Source organism: Seriola aureovittata, chromosome 15, assembly GCF_021018895.1.
Source record: "Seriola aureovittata isolate HTS-2021-v1 ecotype China chromosome 15, ASM2101889v1, whole genome shotgun sequence".
Classification (NCBI taxonomy): Eukaryota; Metazoa; Chordata; class Actinopteri; order Carangiformes; family Carangidae; genus Seriola; species Seriola aureovittata.
In genome coordinates, this window is record NC_079378.1 from 19,321,718 (window position 1) to 19,341,289 (window position 19,572).

General features: G+C 37.8%; 1 protein-coding gene across 4 annotated transcripts in view; it reads left to right on the plus strand.

The window, feature by feature from the left end:
* Positions 1-19,572, plus strand: part of ntm (neurotrimin) — a 427,786-nt gene that overhangs the window by 367,850 nt on the left and 40,364 nt on the right. The window lies entirely within an intron of this gene.

Genomic DNA, 19,572 nt, shown 5'->3' on the forward strand with positions numbered 1-19,572 from the left:
TATAATTGATGACAATTTATATTCCTTGCGACTAGGCTTGGATTGGTCATATGTCAATGTTGCAGATATTTGTTTTGCATTAAACTTTCAAAATTGCTTGAAATTTCCTGCAGTCAGAAAGTAGTTACCGTACCTTTTTCCTCTTATATCATTAGTCAGATGCTCAACCTTTGGAACATTTCACATTTGAACATTTTTTAAAGACAAACTGATTTCCTTGCAAGGGATGTTATAATCTGTAAAGTATCATCCAGTGACCTCGAAACAACGCTTCTCTTGAAACACTTGTAAGAGGCATTAATGTTAGGTAAACTACCTTAAAATGATTAAAACCATCATCAGAAACATGCAATGAATAGTCAACTAATGGCTTGTACTAAGTCAACCAGGACAATCTTTGGTTGATGGCAGTCCTAGATTCTACCCTTCTGTGGAACTAAAACAGTCACAGTAACATTTTAACATTGAAAAATAAAATTTAGCATTGAAAAGAAAATCAGAACTGAAAAAGGAAACACTGGGATTGAAAAAGCTGTATTGGAAAAAGTTATATTGGCACTGAAAAGGGTTCCACTGAAAAATAAAACAAAGAGGCAGAGAAAAGTAGACCTACCTGCGGTGCGGGAGTTGCAGGTGAACTGGTGTAAAACCGTTGCCTAGGTATGCGGTCCTGTCAGGCTTCTGAGTATAAACAAACCAAGCGCTCCTTGCTCCTCCCCTCTAGCCCCCCCCCCCTCTATGCCAAAACAGTGAAAGAAAGTTGAAACTGAAGACCAGTGACACAGAAAAAGTAGTGACAGTGTAAAATGTAATTGCCACTGAAAAAAGACAGACACTAAAAAATCACATCATAACACAAAAAAGATGAAAATTAGAAATTAAGATAAGATTGTAAGATGTTGAGATGTGTGAATACAGCTTTTCCAGTACGACTCTAATTTCTAACCTCATAATCTTCCACTTAAAAAAATAATGTTTCTCTGAAATAAGTTGGTAATTGGCACCCACTACTATCTAGTCTACTGTATAATTAATAGACTAAATTATATTATTATATTACATTATCTATATTGACAGACACATTGCTTTTGTAACATACAGTATATGGCATGGGCAAAAATACCAGGACCATTAACCTAATATTTTGTAGCACTGCAATCAAGCACCTTTTGTAGCACTTAATGAGACTTCTTCACTTCTCAGCTGGTAGTTTGGTCCACGCCTGCTGAGAAAACAGCTCCAGTTCCAACCGTGAGTTTCAGCTCTTTGCATGGATGTTCAGTCGGATTAAGATCAGGACTCATAGCAGCCCAATTCAGAACGGTCCAATGTTTTCTTCTCATCTATTCTTGGCTGCTTTTAGATGTATGTTTTGGGTCATTACCCTGTTGGAGGAGCCATGACCTGTAACTGAGACAAAGCTCTCTGATACTAGACCTTCAAAATATTCTGATTTCATTGTGCCCTGCACTGATTCAAAGCTCCCTGTGTTAGACGCGGCAAAACAGCCACAACTGAGAGTTTCACAGTGGGGAAAGCTTTTTTTTTTTCTTCTGTGAAGATTGAGCTGATGTTACTTACCAAACAGCTCTGATTTAGTTTAATTAGTTTGCAGGACATCTTCCAAAAAGCCTTGTGGCTTGTTCACATGAATTTCACCATACTCTTCTGAGGCTATGTTATAATTCTCTTTCAAAAGTGGGCTCTTCTCCCATTTAGCCCACTTTCATTGAGGAAGCAGTGGCGTGATGAGACAATGTTGTATGTCGATCCAGGAGGTCCGCTTGTATTAGTTTTGAAGTTTCCCTTTGTTCCTTTACCACTATTTGAACTATCCTTCTGTTCAAGGGAGGTCACCCGGTGGAGCTAAAACTTAATATTAGCAGCTGCGGCCACAGGAATATGAAGCTGCTTTGAGATGGTCTTGTAGCCTTTACTTTGACCATGCTTAGCAATTATATTCATCCATCAGACTCTCCTTTTCTTTCTCTTGTCCATGTTCAGTGTGGTGCACCTAATGATACGAAACAGCACAAAGAGGAAAGGTTTTATAATTTAAAATGTTTTTAAAAGATAGAAAACACCTGTGATATTAATTGAAGAAAACATTCTGCTTGAAATATCAATCCAATTTACTTATTTATCATCACTTCTAACAGGTAGCAGTCATTTTATCTGGCCATTTTAATATTATTATTATTATTATTATTATTAGATCCTTAATTTAAACAGATAGTCTCACTGAGTTCTAGATCTCTTTTACAAGAGAGACCTGTGTGCAAAAATAGACATACGATTTATACACAAAAAGGCAGTTAACATGGGTGCATGCAGATAATTCACAGGCATACATTACAAATTTTCACATTAAAGAAAAGCATGTGTACGTGTGGTTGTAGATATATACATAAGTACAACCTTTAAAATGTTCCTATGAAATGAGAAAATGTAACTTCATATTTTTTTAGCTCATTCTATTTGTATGCAGTGTTTGAAGCCATTTTTTTCAGAGTTCAGTGTGAACAAGAGGTACAATGTTAAAATGTCCTGTGACCTTACGTTGTAAGCGCTGTGTATAAATGTTATGAAGTAAATTTTAGAAAGTCTTTGCAAGAATTGAGCTTTTTTCACAGCTTCTTTGTTTTATTTCCAAAGGCACACAGGTACACATAACAAAAGAGCTTTTGATTTCATTACTCCTCAGGAGTTTGGTTTAAATGAGGTGTAAGGGCACTAATACTTTTTTTTGCCACGTCTGTATGTTTCAGGACTTTTAGGACTTTATCCCATCTCTGCCTTCAAAGCTCAAGTTTTAAGAAACTGAGGAACCAAAAGTTTTCATCTACAGTAGTTTCTGAAATGGTCTCAGACTTTTGGATCCCACTGTATGTTTATCACATTATGTGCTGACACTTCCCTGAATGGGAGGCTATTTCTGTGGATGATGGCATTTGAAGTACAACCTCATATATTTAAGCTGAAAATCTGTCTGAAATGACATTAGTCTCAGTGATTGATCAGACATTATCGGTGTGACATCAGTCATTCAGCTGGGATTTTATCCAATAAAACAAACTAGAGGTAATGCATTTAAGTTTTCTGTGTTGCAATATTCTTTGAACTGTTAGTTATACATGCTGCTCAGAAGTTGACAAGTAATACTGTTAATGTAAACAGTGCCGTCATTATCAGATTGTCATTTTCACTTGGTAATTTATCAAGATTGACAGGAATAAGACAGTCACAGTTACTTGAATAGTTTTTTTTTTAAGTACTCTATATGCAAGACACTTTAATTGTTTCAGACACTAACTTGATCACCGTATTTATGTATGCATAGTTATTTAAAGCCATAAGCACATTATGCTGTCAGTGCTGTAAGGTTATCTTGCTGTTACAGAGTGTAAATTAAGCAGCAGCTCTAATGAAATGATCAGTGAAACTGTCTTCATAAGCGCAGTGATGTCAAGTGTTGTTAAGGAGATTTACACTTTTAAAAAGAGCCCGTTATGTAGAAATGACTCTCGTCCCTTTCTCTTAGAATATTTCATGAGAGGGTCTTCATGGCTCTGAGAGGCCAGTCTCTGGAACTATCGGATCTAACAGCAGTGTGCGATTATCAGTCCCTCGATTTTGTGCAAGTAAACAATAAAAATCCATCAGTTTATCCAATGAAAGTTACCCTATACTGCGTAACAAAGGGTCTCATTTGTGAATGTTTTCTATTTTCTTCTCTAAAATTTGTTAATGAACACTGCATAAAAAGAAAAAAATCTACCAATAAAACTTGTGCAGACCTCATAATTGTTCTTTCCTGCCTGCAAACCTTTGTAAGGAAGGGTTTTCCTTAAACTGGACGTCCACTCCAGATGATCAGTCTTTAGCGCAAGGAAATGAGGAAGTTAATACATTTATCTCGATGAGATCACAGCATGCTTTGCAAAAAAAAGATGAAAGAAACACACATGGTAGAGATGCAAAATAGAGACATAATATAAAAGTAATTTATAGCAGTAAATGAAAAAATTCAATAAAATTCAATAAAGCCAAATCTTAGCTGCTTTTTAAACATGTCCACAATGTCCACACTTCAGTCCAGTGGGAGGGAGTCTCACAGCTCAGGAGGCGCCATGACTCCAAACACATTCTGGTTTAGTTTTGAGCCTGGAACCAATCAGACGACCTTAGAAACGTACTGATGAAAAATGGTTGCAATACTTCTGATCAGCTCTAAGTATCTTGAATTGGATTTTGGACTTCATGGGAAGTCACAAGACAAAGATAAGTGAAGAGGAATTATGATAATCACCTCATTATGTGTGAAAATAGAAGCAGTCTGAGTTAAGATTAGAGATTTAGTCATAGGTTAAGGTCAGAGTGATCTCACAAAACATGGTTTTCTTCAAATTTGGCACAAACATTCATTTGGACTCAAGGATGAACTGATTAGATTTTAATGGTAGATGGTCTAGGGTCAAGGTCACTGTGACCTCACAAGAAACGTTTTTGTCCACAACACACAAATTCATACACTGATTATGACACAATTTAACTCAAATGTCTATAATGATAAAATAAATTGATGACATTTTCTATCCAAATGGTTAAAGGTCAACTTCACTCTGACATCATAATGTTCTGCAAAAACACTTCTGGCCATTATTCAATGCTGTAATTCAGGAAGGAGAGATTGTGACCATATTTCCTGCAAATTGGCTCGATGGCGGAGGGATACTTTATTTTTATTTTAAGCTACATTTTGAAGATGCTACTTGTTTTAGCTACACATTTGAAAAAGGTAAAGTATTTCCGTAAGACTTAACAATCTTAAGTTGCTGTCAGCTGGATGTTTCTGAAAGGACTGCCTCGACTGCTGCTTTCTTTGCTAGGTTAGACTCGTGGCAAAGCTAGCCGGTCACAAACAGATTTTACTGAGGATTTTAAGAAGTTTTTAACCCTGGATTTTACTCCTCTATCCTGGTGGGCCACTTGGAAGAATATGTTATTGATGACAGATCCTTCAGGGCAGAGCTTGATTACTGAACTACTTAAGTGGCAAGCTACACTGCACGAACGCCTCTATTCTTCACATTTTAAACTGTGTCTGAATTTGGTAAAACTGCTCTTGTTCAACCACTTTAAAAAAGGCCATCTCTTCTTTCCTCTGATCCTAACAATTCTTCACCCATTTCTATGCCTTTATTTGATAGTGCAGTAGAGAGAGACAGGAAATGGGGAGGCAGCGAGGACTGTAGCCTCTACACATGGGGTGCCTGCTTAGACCACTACGCCACATTGCCCATTGCCATTTCTAAGCTCCAACTTTTAGCTAAGGTTTTATAAAAGATTGTAACTACAAGATTTTATGCATGAAAACAATATTTTTGAAACATTTCAATCCAGTTGCTGAAAAAAAACATTGTTCAGAAACTGCTCTTCTTAAGGTTTGAGTGACTTTGTTTTTATCACGCTTGGCTCGTTGTGTCAGAACTGAACTAGGACTTGAACCCAAATGCACGACTCCGAGACAAAGTACAAATTAACAATATTTTAATAACAAAGTAGCAAAGAAAAATCAGTCTTACAGAGGAATATATATTCAAAGGACCCAAATAAAAATCACTCACAGAGAGGAAAAACTGTAGAACAAAAAAAACCACTCTTTCAAGGAAAACCAACAAAGATTCAGGACAAAGGCAAAGACTAAGTATCAAAATAATGTAAAGCAAGGCCGTGGCAAAAAACATAACACAGAATTCAAAACCTGACTTGGGATAACATGGCTGGCGTGGTTCTCTGAACTGGACAAGACAAACTGGCACAGGATAAAGAGAAATGCAGACTATATACACACACAAGGTAATGGGAAACAGGTGGAAACAATCAGGGCGGGGCAGACAATCAGACCAATGGTAAAACGCACAAAGGAAAGGAGGAAGTTACCTGAAACGAGAGGAGAGTTAGGTTTTCAAAATAAAACAAGAAGTCACGAGACAGACAAAACTAAACATAACTTAACGTTTCTTCTTGGACATGACACGTTGCTGGATCCAGTCCTCTTTTCCAGTTACATGCTCCCTCTTGGCCACCTTATAAGTATACATAATATCACTTTCCATTGTAACTGACAGTACTCAGATCTGTCTGAGCCGTGACCCTACAAACAACAAACAAACCTGCAAAATACAATCAACACACTGTCAATCTGCTAAACTGTCCTCATGACATTCACAAAACGGATGTCACAAATTCTCCTGCAGCTAAATGGTGACGAGACATAGACATTAATCATAGGTCAGGATAGTGAAAATACCCAATTATCAAACAATCTTGGTTTACTGTCTCATTCAGTGACAGACATCAGACATCTCTGTGTCGTTCTTTATCAAAATCTGACCTTTGAGAAACATGTTAAATGCATGTTTCAATCTGGCTTCCATCAACAGAAACATTTTCAAGGCTCAGACCATTTATTTCTACTGAAAATCTGGCAACTGTTATCCACATCTTCATTACTAGTCGATTAGACTATTGTTAATTCCTTGCTCTCTGGCATCGATAAAAACAAAATCCCTCTCCTGCCTCCAGCTCATCCATAACTCGCCAGGTTTTTAACTCCCTCTATGAAACATGATCCTGGCTTCCTTACATTGGCTGCCTGTTGATTTTAGAAGTGATTTTAGAAGATTTTATTGATTGCTTACAAAGCCCCACGAGGCATCTCCCCAAATTATTTATCAGAACTCTTATTGCATTATGCCTTATGCCTTATTCCGTCCTAATCCCAGAGATCCGCGGATGCATCACTCCTTGTTTTTCCACGGTCCAGACGAATACAGAGAGGTTACAGAGCTGTTGCAGTCAGGGCTCCTGGACTTTGGAGTGACCTTCCCGAGGAAATCAGGTCTCATCTTTTAAAAGACTCTTAAAAACCCACTTTTTTAAAAAATTGCATTTTGGTGATTCTTTTGATATCTTATGACATTTCTATGACAACTTTATGACTATTTTTGACAAGTACTGATTATAGAGAGCACACAAACCGACAACAGCCAAGTTTAATTTAGGCCTGTCATCATGTTACTGACTGAATAAACATTAATTAGTGACAGCTGATACCTCTGTGATGTTTGTCACCACTGCGCCCAGCTACCATTGCACTTTCACATGCTACTTTTCATTGGTTCATGCAGCAGCTGCAGCTGTTGTAAAGCAGATCATCTTTGAATTCAGCTAGCAGCAGTCAACAGCAGGACTGCACTAGCAACAGTGGTCCAGCTCAGTGACTGAATTATTGTGGTTGTTTTATCAACTTTTTGGGCTTTGGATTGAGTTTTGGATACTTTATATTCACACACGCTCCTAAATACATTTTACATTTTACACTTTGCACATATTCTATTCTTTTTTGCAAATGTAAGTGAAAGGCTCGCACTGGAGGAGGAGAAGCCATGTGGTCTTTAATGATTTCGATGGATCGAGTGTAGAGAAAAACAACTCATATGTTTGTTTATGTTGGAGGACTATCTTCAACCACTGTGCACATGATCGCTGTGAAACATTTGCCGACTATACGCAATCAATAAGCTCAAAACCAAAACTTGAATATGGTCTTAACTCACTGTTGCCTTGGTGACAGCAAAAAAACAGGAGAGAATACAGGAGGAAAGTGGGTTCATTTAGGCAGCTGAGAAATACTGGGATAGTAAAGGTCAGCCATAATGTGTGGGGTTGCTGTATGCGTTGCTGCTGCGGTTGTAACTCTACCAAACAACACAAGCAATGATGAACCATTTCTCAATCACTTTCCCATACAACCTATTTAACTACTGTAGCACAAATTCAGCAAAAAATATAATAATAATAATAATAATAATAATTATTATTATTATTATTTGTACTTGAATTTATATATAATGAGATTTGACCTGCCATAGTTTCACTTGCTTGCAACACCGGCATGCACACACACACTCTGACTGGCTGTCACTGAAACGCTGTTTGTTGTGTGTAGGGCTGTTATTAAACAGATCGGAGGAGATCGATAGACAGGAGACGTCACTTCGTCGCAGTGCCTATAACAGGGAAGTGAAGGGAGGGTCAACAAGAGAGGGAGAGAGAGAGAGAGAGAGAGACAGAGCTGCAAGCCATAAACAGCTGTTTCTATGCGCCTCCCCCTGCTGATTTTGAGTGATTATTGTGAATGCTCTGATTATTAAATGCAATAGCCTAATTAATGCTTTGTTTGTGATGACAATTTTGTTTCGGTTAAATTTATGTTTCTTATCTTATTGAGGATCCTTTCGTCTATTGGCAAGTTCACATGGTGTCTACAGGGCAATCTGACTATGGATAAGATTGCACAGCTCCCTTTTTCCAGTTTCTAACACACCAACTTAAAGAACTGACTGTTCACCTGCTGCCTGATCTATCCACCCCTTGACAGGTGCCATAGTAATGAGATAATCAATTTTATCTTCTTCACCTGTCAGTGGTTTTGAACGTTGTGGCTGATCAGTATACATATTTCTTTCTTCAGCTGCAGCTCCTCATAGATTATTTCACAAACTAACAGACTGGTTGCCATCAGCACATTTATCTTCCCAAACTGTTAAACTTTTTTTAGAATTGTGAATAAACAGGTGGCCTGAAACATTTATAAATATACCTTTTTCAGCCACTCTGTTGGCATGGCTCAAGGGACGGTATTGATGGACTGCAGCTGATCAATCAGTCTTTTTGTCACTTTGGTCCAGACTGATGTCGTTCAGCAAATGTTGGATGGATCCCCATGAAATTTGGTTCTTATAACAACAGTGTCGAGAGCAAAACTCCCAGTGTTTTTTTTTGTTTCTTTATTTTTTGTTTTCATGTAACATAAACGAAACAAGTTAAAGTATTAATGCAACTGTATTTTTCATTGCATTTCATAGACTATCATTGTTTTTTCCTCTCATACAAGATAATCTTAAGGTCATTTTCATTTTCAGGCTCTGTCACTGCAGATCATCTCCTCAGATTGCACTGACTCTATATCATGATGTCTGCAGGTTTGCTATCTGTAAAATCAAATATTTTTTGGACGTAATCATACAATCTTACATTACTTACTGCCATGCAAGCGACCAAGTGCCTATCAAACTAAATATCTAGAGATCAGTGGCAATGTTTTTGCAAAAGCTTAAAGTATTTTCAGTGGTGCACATAGATGTGACCAAAACAAATTCATGTTTTAAAGCACCAAAGTTGGAATCACAATAGAATCACCCGTCTAATGCTAACCAATTACCAATTATGCAGAATATATCAAATAAAATAGACGTTTTTAATTATTTTGTTCAGTCTAAAAATAGTTTTCAACTCATCCTGCATTTAAATTAAATCCCTATTTGTAAGTTTTCCTTGAGGAAGTTTTTACTGAACTTGTGAAAAGTTTGTTTTTCTTATATCACCCTTATTTTATTTTTTATTTTTTTTTATTTTTTTTTTACCAAACTAATAGGACCAGCAAGTTAAGCAGTTTTCTTTTACTGAAATATTCTTCCCATGTTTAATGCAAACTCTCTTGATAGCTTCATGAAAATAAATTGTGACATAATTGTCATCGCTGTGTGAATTTGTATGCTTGAGAGGATGAGCCAGTCACTGTTGGAAGTGACACAGTAAAACAACAACACAATAAATCGTTTCCCTGTGTCCATTCAGAAGATTCTGCATTAGGTGTAGTGTGAAATAATGAGCAAGATGCTGCTGAATCCTCCTTTCATCCCAGCTACAGAATGCTCATTAATCCTGGAAAATCACAGCACAGAATATCTTCACTGTGCTGTCTGGACAAACTCTGATCCATGTGAACAGTGTAGGCTTCATCCCTGCAGTTAATATGTGAGGCTCAATCAATCCCTGTATGAGAAATTCACTATTAATTCACCACCCCCTGTTGGAGGTGAGAGGTCAGTGTCAGCTACAGAGCAGCAGCAAATGACAGAGATTTACTTCTTGCATCAACACATCTCAGCAACGTAGGTGTCTGGAATTTGAAGTCTGGTTATCCAGCTGAAGGATGAGTGACCGCGACATGAGTGATACGACTGTGATCACCTGATCACTCCATTCAATTACAACAGAGGGAAGTTGTCATCTAAAATATATATAACTGTTATTTGGCTGTTTTGTCTTATAAGTTAATGAAAATGTTCCATGAATATTTGAGAGCACTCAACATACACTCAGTACTTTAGTGTCTATTGTTTAACTATAAATAAATTGTGTGTCTATCTGAAAAATCCTTACAGTGGGTGTGTGAAGCACAACATGGAAAGCTTTCTGTATGAACATTTAGACACACACAACTCTTGAATCTTGAGGTGTTGATTTTCATGGACTGTATACTCTGCATTGTGTTGACTTCCTTATAGTTCCTATAAATCATTTGTTAACAGTGTGAAGTCTTTTTATGATTGCCTACCAACACATTCAATTCAAAAAACTTTATTTGTCCTCAGTGGGCAATTTAAAGGGCTCATAGAGTAGACATGAAAAAAAATAATGAGAATGACAATAACATGGGAAAATGACTTTACTAGTGCAAATAAATAACTGTACACATAACTGAATAACTGACTGTATTTTTATAAGCTGTATGAGAGAAAATGTATGTTACATATATTAAGTATAGACATCATCGAGCAGACGAGGAGAAACACGAACTATTGGTGTCATGTAATAAAGACATGAAAAAATATTTTTTTTAAAATTAACCATTTTAGCAGCTGCATGCAGAGACAGTTACATTTTAGTGACGTTTTCTGCCCCAAAAAAATAAACTAGAAATGAAGTTGTATTGCACAGTGTAACTCACTAGGTGGGTTTACGTCCACCTGTTTTTTTATGTTGTTACACATTAAAAACCAGAAGCTGAAAAAACAAAACAAATAAAAGAAAAACATTGAAATACCTTTTTTTTCATGCTTGGCTGAGATGGAAAAGTTGGCATATTGATAAAATGGAAACTTGAATGATGTACATGAAGCATTTGACACACCCACCAGGCGTTTAACTCAACAAACTGTCTCCTAATATTCACTTAATGGTAGTGGAAGGAGTACCCACATTAATTTCCATTTTCTTTCGCTGATTTCCTTGAAATTCAGCTATAAAGTGCAAAACATTTGGACGGAAACTCACCTAATGGCTCCATTGAAACGTACTTCCTGTTGCCATCCCCTTAAATAAAATGCGAACTTTAGTCCCAAAACTTAAAGCATGATATATGCAGACATTTTTCCTATGTTGAAACACAATTCTACATCTACATTTTCTTTCCATTGTTTTTTTTTCTGAAAAATAATTGCGTTAAAATCTGGATGACTCAATATTGCTTTGACAGATGGTATGAGATTGTACCACCGCTGTGGTGGATACAATATATTTTTACAATAGGCCGCTGGTTGACTCGGGGCAGTCTTTGATGCACTGCAGTTCTCTCTCAGAGACGACGTGAGGTTGCACCTCTATTAAAAAGGAAATTTAACATGCTTTATAGGAAATTGAGGCCAGACAAAACCAATCTGATGGCTCAACACACACATTCACACAAACAGTTCTCCATGCACCTGTTATGTGCACAGATATTTTATTGGAAAAGGAAGAGGAACACACTGCCCAATACAGTGGGTAATTTGTTGGTGTAAACAAAACATCGATGGGAACGTTTAGTTTTGAAGTATCTAGCTGCAGGCCGGCCGTTAGAAAATATGCACAGGGGGACAGTTTTTTTCTAAATACTGCTCTGCTTGCTGCCAGTCCCTCCTGTTGCTTCTGCCCTGGCTTCCTCTCCCACATCAACATGTTGGCTGCTGTCCTCCTCCTCCTCATCCTCCTCCTCCTCCTCCTCCTCCTCCTCCTCCTCCTCCTCTCCTACACTTTATTGACTGCTATCCCTTCCTGACACTGTCTTGCTGCTTCAGCTGCCACAGCAGCTCTGGTTATAGCCTGGAAATATTGGAAACAAATTAATTGGCTAGCTAATCACACTGGTCGGACTGTTCACCTTTCCCACGTGTGTTTTCTTAACTTCCCATGTACTCTGTTGCGCTAATATACCTCTGGTCCGGGCTGTCTTTGCGCCTCCTCAGGACAAGCCCTTTTGAGTCTTTGAAAGTATTTTTTCAATATTCATCTGGATTGAGGGCGCAAACATTGAGCGTCCGTGTTAAAGAGTTAACATTAACATTATCCACTTGCACACAAGCAGTCAATACTGACTAGCAGCTATGCCAACCATCTCCTCTGTGGGGAAAAGCCAACAACACTCCTTCCTCCCACGCACGATCATGTTTTGATTCGGCTCGTCCACGGAGAGGAAGGAGGAGCTGTGCACAGACGGACCCGTTGTCAATGTGTTTGTAAGAGAGAAAGAGACAAAGAGAAAGTGAGGAGGGGTGAGGAGGCCTGTGTGAATCAATATGCTGCGCACAGCTCTACAATGATTTTACCCATTTGAAATAGTGAAAAAAAAATAGAAAATCAATATGTAGGGTCAATGTTGATATTGTGGAGGGCTGCCATATATAAACCAATGAGTGGGTCATACCTGTCATACCTGGTGCTTCTTCACATGTTGTTTTGGTCAGAAATTAGACTGTGGCCTCTGTGCTCCCTTCAGTCTCTTGTTCTCTCTGTAATCAGAATATTCATTTTTGAGCCCCTGAATGTTGGTAACTGGGCGTTTTGAGTTAGCTAGAGGGGGGTCTCAGTTTTCTACACATATTTATTTCAAAATAAATTGTATAGTCAGGGACATGAGTCAGTAAGTAAATTGCCATACTTGATCCCCAACTGCACACCTTTGCATCACCTTTTCATGGACCCTCCTGGGCCTTGGGCTGAGGTCATCTGTGCCATTTGACCCCTCCCCCTGACAGCAGAGCAGTTTAGCCACTACAAAGCTTCCAGTACAAGCAGGCATCAGCATATATGCATTTATAATTCAGCTTTATTTATTCAAAATCCAGTTTGATTAGCCCCACTGTGGATCAATTCAGTATACTGGATTCATTTCCTTTCCCACTTGACTAAGGAAGCAAGTGCCATGTGTTTGTTTACTTGTATGGCTCTTGTCATTGTTTGACTTCAAACCATTACACTGTTAGAGTGAACAAGGATTCCACTTTTAACAGTGTATTATAATTAGAAATATTACTATAAAAATATTCAAACATGTCATAACCTTACACTTAGAATTGAATACATCTGAACATCTGTTTTTTATTTCACAAAGAGAGGTTCTGCCTCGGCCTCTCACAGCAAAGCAAAATAGAAGCAACGCTGACACACTTGCTGTATGCTTTTGTCATTCAGGAAGGGTAAATGGGGATTAAGCTGACATCCAATAAATTATTCATAGAGATTTTGTCTTACAAACAAAGTCTGATGAAACTAAAACAAGTTAACGCACTGGTGACACTATATTCATACACCAGCTGATCATTCTGAAATGTTAAAGTAGAGATGTGTCCTTTATACTTTGAAATGGAAATGACAAAACGATCGCTTGGACAGATGTGTCAAGGGTAGCAATAAAATAAAAAAAATTAAATAAAAAAATTAAAAGAATATTTATTCGAGAAAAACCTAATAAATGTGAGATGCAGAAGAAAAAAAACATTACTGTCATACACAACCACCACCTAAATCTTCAGATGTTTTTAATGTCTTGATGTCTTGTCATTCAGAGACATCTTCAGATGTAATTTTCTAACATGAGCAGTGTCTGAAAGTGAATGTTAACACACCACACCAAACAACTATCATTTATGTAAAGGCAGTCACATCAGAATGCTAAAAGCTGTGGAAGATCAAATGAACCAAAAAGATATAAATCTGTAAATATGTAAAAAAAAAAAAAAATAATAATAATTTTATTGTTTGTTTTCTAGAACTGTAAGATACAGAATTTTTCACCTCAATGCAAAAATTAAATTAGATGTAAATTCACCTTGAGTTAGAAATGAGCCCTTATCCCACAGCTTTATGTTTCTGCTTCAGAAAAGTCATTGTTAGCTAGACATTATCTGTTCAGCTAACATGAACAGTTCATTCACTGTTTGGGGTGAATAAATACAAACGATGAAGCGGTCAAATCCATGCAACTGACACAAGATAAAAATTCACTTTTACTTTTTAAACATTTTGAAAATGAAGGGATGATTCTGCACCTCATGATTTACATTCAGTGTGTGTCCTTTGGCAGACCGTAAGAGTGCTGGGTGGTGTGGTGAATGGGTGTGTAGTGAGTGACACATTGTAATTGAAGTGATCAAACATAATCTGGGATTTAGCAAAATCGTCTCATATAATATTTCTTGGTTCTTGGTTCTTGGTCTGATGTTTGGGTTGTTCCTGTGTATGCAGAGGATAAACCGAGGACAAAATCCACACAAATTTAGTGGGTATTTTTATTTTTAGTTTCACTCTTATGTTTGGCCAAAGTTTTTCTTTGCTGAGCTGTGGTGAAGGGAAAGTGGCTTTAGCTGAACATCTGAACGTTGGAATGGTTTTTAAAGCAGGACTGTGGATTTTGTCCCCCATCTTTTACATTTACCGCCAATTCAGAGGAATTATTACAGCAACTTGCTCAGTGTACTTACAGTATGGAGATGTGTGTTGTATTAAAGCATACACTGAATCTATTCTAGGATGGGATAACTTTTCCTCAGTAAAGTGTTCTTAAAGGTGTGGCATCATTAAGTTTCATCTCAAAATGTAAATGAGGTCATGACTTTATGTATTTTTTATTCAACAATTAAAATTCAGCATTGACGTCCTTGGATGTCATGGAGGCAAAATACTTCATGCGCAATGTAGTCACAATTAAAATTCACATTATCACAAAAAAAAGGACATGTAGTTTCATTTCAAATCAATCAGGTTAAAGCAGGAACTGAGGGAAAAGTGAATTTGACACAAACATCATTAACATTTTGATGAGAAAGCATATGAGGACATTCCTTCATTTACATAATAAAGTTGAAATATAGTTGAGGTGTGAGAGCTTAATATATTATTTTGAAAAATATGTGTGAATTTCTCTTATAAATTTACAATAATCAACTTAAAATCAACCACATACATAGTTTTATAAATGTGTGTGTTATACACAAATAACACTGTATCTTTATTGTATCTTAATATCAATATCAATCGCCTCTTCATCGCTTATCCTTCTCACTTCTCTGAGCATGTTGCATCTTTCTCCCAGTCATGCCACATTGCATTATACAACATCAGAAAAAACTCAGTATATCACCAAACTCTTGGTCCAGGCCATTGTTATTTATCACCTCAACTACTGGCGGGCCTCCCTTCACATACAGTGAAACCCCTACCAAAGGTCCAGAATGTGACAAATACAATTGTAACACAAGGTAAATGGACTTGCACTTTTTTTCTTGCTGACCACTCAATTCCCATTCACTCACACATTCATACATCACACTCATACAGTGACGGAACAGCCATCAGGGGCAAATGTGGGGTTCGGTATCTTGCCTAAGGATGCTTCCACATGTGGCCTGGAGGAGCAGGGGATCGAACGACTGACCTTCTAATTAGTGGACGACCCGCTCTACCTCTTGAGCCGCAGCGGCCCAAGGCAATCACGGTGCACACTGTTCTCGTTTGTGTTGACCCGATGGTGGAACGAGCTTCCAAATGCTATCAGAGCAGGGATGCCCCTCTCTATCTTCAAGAATCACTTGAAGACTCATCTCTTCTGAGAGCACCTCTCTTACACATCTAACACCCTCACATGCTTAACTAGCACTTACTATGCACTTTCATTGCACTTCTTTATCTGATCTCCTTGCACGTCACCTTATTAAACCAATGTAGCTCTTAGTAATTAAACCAAGGTGTCATACTGCACTGGAACTTCAGTGTTGAGTTGCTTTGGATAAAAATGTCTGCCAAATGATTAAATGCAAATGTAAATGCACATTTTGTTGATCTCCCATATCTATGTTTTTGTCTGTTTTTTTGTTTTTCTTTTAATTTTCCATTGTGTAGTAGAATATTCTGAGCTGTACACAAGAGGACAAGTATGTTCTTGGAGCAGGAATCACACCAAAATTTGGATTAGTGTCGACATTATGTTCACAGTCACTGCAGGAAACTCTGATCTAAAGAGACTCAAATTAGTCATTCGTTACGTTACTTGTCAGTGTTTTTTACATCACAGGTATCATCAGGATCCTTTGGCAGGTGTGATTTTATGGTATCACATCAGACTTACTGTTGACTTCCTTCCATGTTGGTTTTTTTAGACAAACGTGAAGGTGGCATGTCTGTGGTTTTATTTTTTTTTTTTTTTGGAATTCAATGGAACAGCTATTTGATCTGCTTATTAGAGAATTTCAGTAACTCTTCTGAGTGATCTATAAAGATAGAAAGGGCATAACAAAGGCTGCGATCCATGTAAGCGAGGTTTACACTCTTGATTGTAACCATCTGTCTTCACCTTGGAGCAGTACTCTCAAAGGAGTTGGTAATATCTGTCCTTTACAAAGTGCTCTGTATTATAGATCTATCATTTTCTTGTTCAGAGGCAATTTACTCTGAACATCTTTAAAATTGCTGTGTAAAGTTTAGCATTGAGCAGCAGAAGAGATTTTTTGAAAACAGTTTGACGTCATCTACATTACTTGAAATAACTGTTATTATTTGTTTCCTCAAAAGTGACATTTATTTATGTGGGGATGCTTCAGAAAATGAATGTCTTTTGCTCAGTTAGTACTGCCAGTGAACATTATGAACTTGGAAATAAAACACATATTTTATAGACCTTGGTTACTGTAAGATTTTATCTTTTAACCACCTCTTTTCATGTACTGTGGATAGGTGGCTGCCTCAGAGTTCCTTTGTCCAATAGCTCATTTAGAAGAAAGCCTGATTAAGCAGCCTGCCTTGAGAAAAAAAAAAGACTGGCAGCCATAAAATTGTCTGACTAAGAGATCAATACATTTTTGCAGCTCTGGTTTATACAGCGGAAAGTGCACACAATGCAGCTCAACCTACTTTGAGAATTTATTTTGGATCAATTGATAACAAGTGCAGTAATCCCTCTGTGAAGTAGCACTGCATTGAAAACAGGTGAATTCACCTCACCCCATTCAGAGGTTATTTGTTTCATAGACAACAATATCTTTAGACTCACAGAGCGTTCTTATTATCAGAACTTAATGAGATGTGCTGTGCCATGAAAATATGTTCACAAGTTCTGAACATGATTCCACAGCCTGGGCCTAAATAAAGTTGTTAGAGCCTAAATTTGGCCCCGTACAAGGTGACATTAAGGGCCCTATTTTCAGGGAACCAGGCAGCATGGCACAGATTGCAGTCAAATGCACACTTTGATATTCCTGTGGCCAGGCATGGTTGGCATACCTGCAGCCCACTTGGAAACTGGGTAGGATCAGAAAGAATACAATATGAGCATGTCAGAGGCTGTGACAATAAGGGTCTCTACTTTTTATCCCCTCTAAACACAGGACTATCCACGTTCTGATGCACTGACTCTCCTGTGGAGAGTTTTTGTCAGAGGCAGCATTTGTTGTCTATGTCTATAGTTATGAATACGGCAGCAAAAATCTGTTGCATTTTAGTAGAATTAACTTCTCGGTTTACTTTGACTTAACTACCATTAAATACAGCCATGGTTCTTTATGTACAGTTAAAGTAGAATTAAAAAATTAAAAATGTGGTCTGTTTTTTTATGTTGTATTTATTTTATTTCTGAAATATTTTTTATGTATGAGTAGACGCAAATGAAAAATTTAACCAGAGGCTCTGCCATGTGTAATTGTGGTTTGACAGTGTACAACATCAGTCCTGTTAGAGACTGCAGATGGAACAGATACCTGCTGCCTTCAGACAGCTGTAAAGAGAGTCACCACAATAGAGGAAAGGCTTTCAGTATAGTCTACCTACTAACTGGCATGGCTTATAGAGCTGATCAGAGTCGTTCATCTCATTCATCTTTATGTTTTTAACTTTGTTGGCGACATGATCACATGTCAGCTTTATGAAAAATGTACAATTAAACCAGGAAGATAAGCAAAACAGGGATGAAGGCATTGAGTGATTTTAGCGAGGGTTATATACTGTATATGTGTGTGTGTGTGTGTGTGTTAACCAAAAGAAATACTAGAGAACAAAAATGTCCTGAGAAGTTGAGCCTTCAGACAAAGCTAGCAGTACGTGTCAAAATTCAAGCTAGTAAGATGCCACGTGTAAAACAAGCGATTTCTTAAGAAGCTATCAATGCTCCAACCACTATTCTGCTGTGAGTCACCATTATCAAAAACTGCTGCCGCAAAATTATTAACAGCAAGTTGAAGAAAAGTAAGAGGTGCAAACCCTCACCAGTGTTTTGAAAGACTGTTTGAAGCTTTTACAAACCCAAATGAGCTCCTAACTTGCAGCTCCAAGCTCACCCTCATTATGCCCTCAGCTTGCATTAGCTGGTCGGAGCTCCACAACGTTTGCTGGAGGAAGACGACGAAGCAGAACATTTAAATACAAGTTTTACCAACTGAAAAAGAAAAAAAAATAAAGGCAGTTGGAAACACTATCTTGATAAATTCCCTACATTCAGGTTGATGTGACAAACTGGTAGCAATTACACAGCAACATCATCATTCATTTGGAGTTGAGTGTCTGGCCAACTGATGAATTTGCCGTCTCTACCAACTCCTAAGGGCAAACATTTGGAGCCTCTAAATGCTGTACTGTGTTTACCAGGCAGTCTCCAACTGTGTCCGTCTGCTGTTTGCTGCTATGAACAAAGAGTAATGTTAGGGACAAGACAGCTGTAGTCACCCCCACTTACATTGAACGCTGGTTTTTACATTGTCAGCTGATACATCGTTTGTTTGATTGTTATTGTTATTATAACCCCTTAAAAGAAAACAGTGGTTGTTGAAGCTGTTGTAGTTCCCATAGTGGTTTATAAGATAATAAAAAAAATATGGGGTAAGTAATTAATTTTTTTTCAAGATGCAGTTAATAGCATTTGACAGCGTTGGGCTTTTACTGTTTCCACATGTATTCTCTGAATAAGGTCATGTAGGTTTCTGGGAGCCGCTCATCCAAAAATCTTTACAGTTGACATTCCACTTTCTCAGGTCCTCGGCAACACAGCCGCCAAGACAGGCAGGCAGGCGGGGAGACAAACAGACTGGCAGACAGACAGACAGACAGACAGGCAGGCAGGCAGGCAGGCAGGAAGTCAGATTCCTCCAGTTATAATTAGTGGATGTACTCTAATTGTATTGGTATTGTGAAGTAGTATGTGTGTGTGTGTATTGCTGAGGACCCGAGGATGTGCAGTGTTGACCGTGGATGGATGAACAGTTTTTGAGAAAAGCGACAGACATCCCTTCTCTTGTTTCATTTGACGTGAAGAAAACACTGATGAGCTTCATAAATAATGATGCCAATTATAAGCAACTAATTCAGTCTGGATGTGTGTGTTTTCTTTGTTGATATTAAATACTGTCTACCATTCAGAAA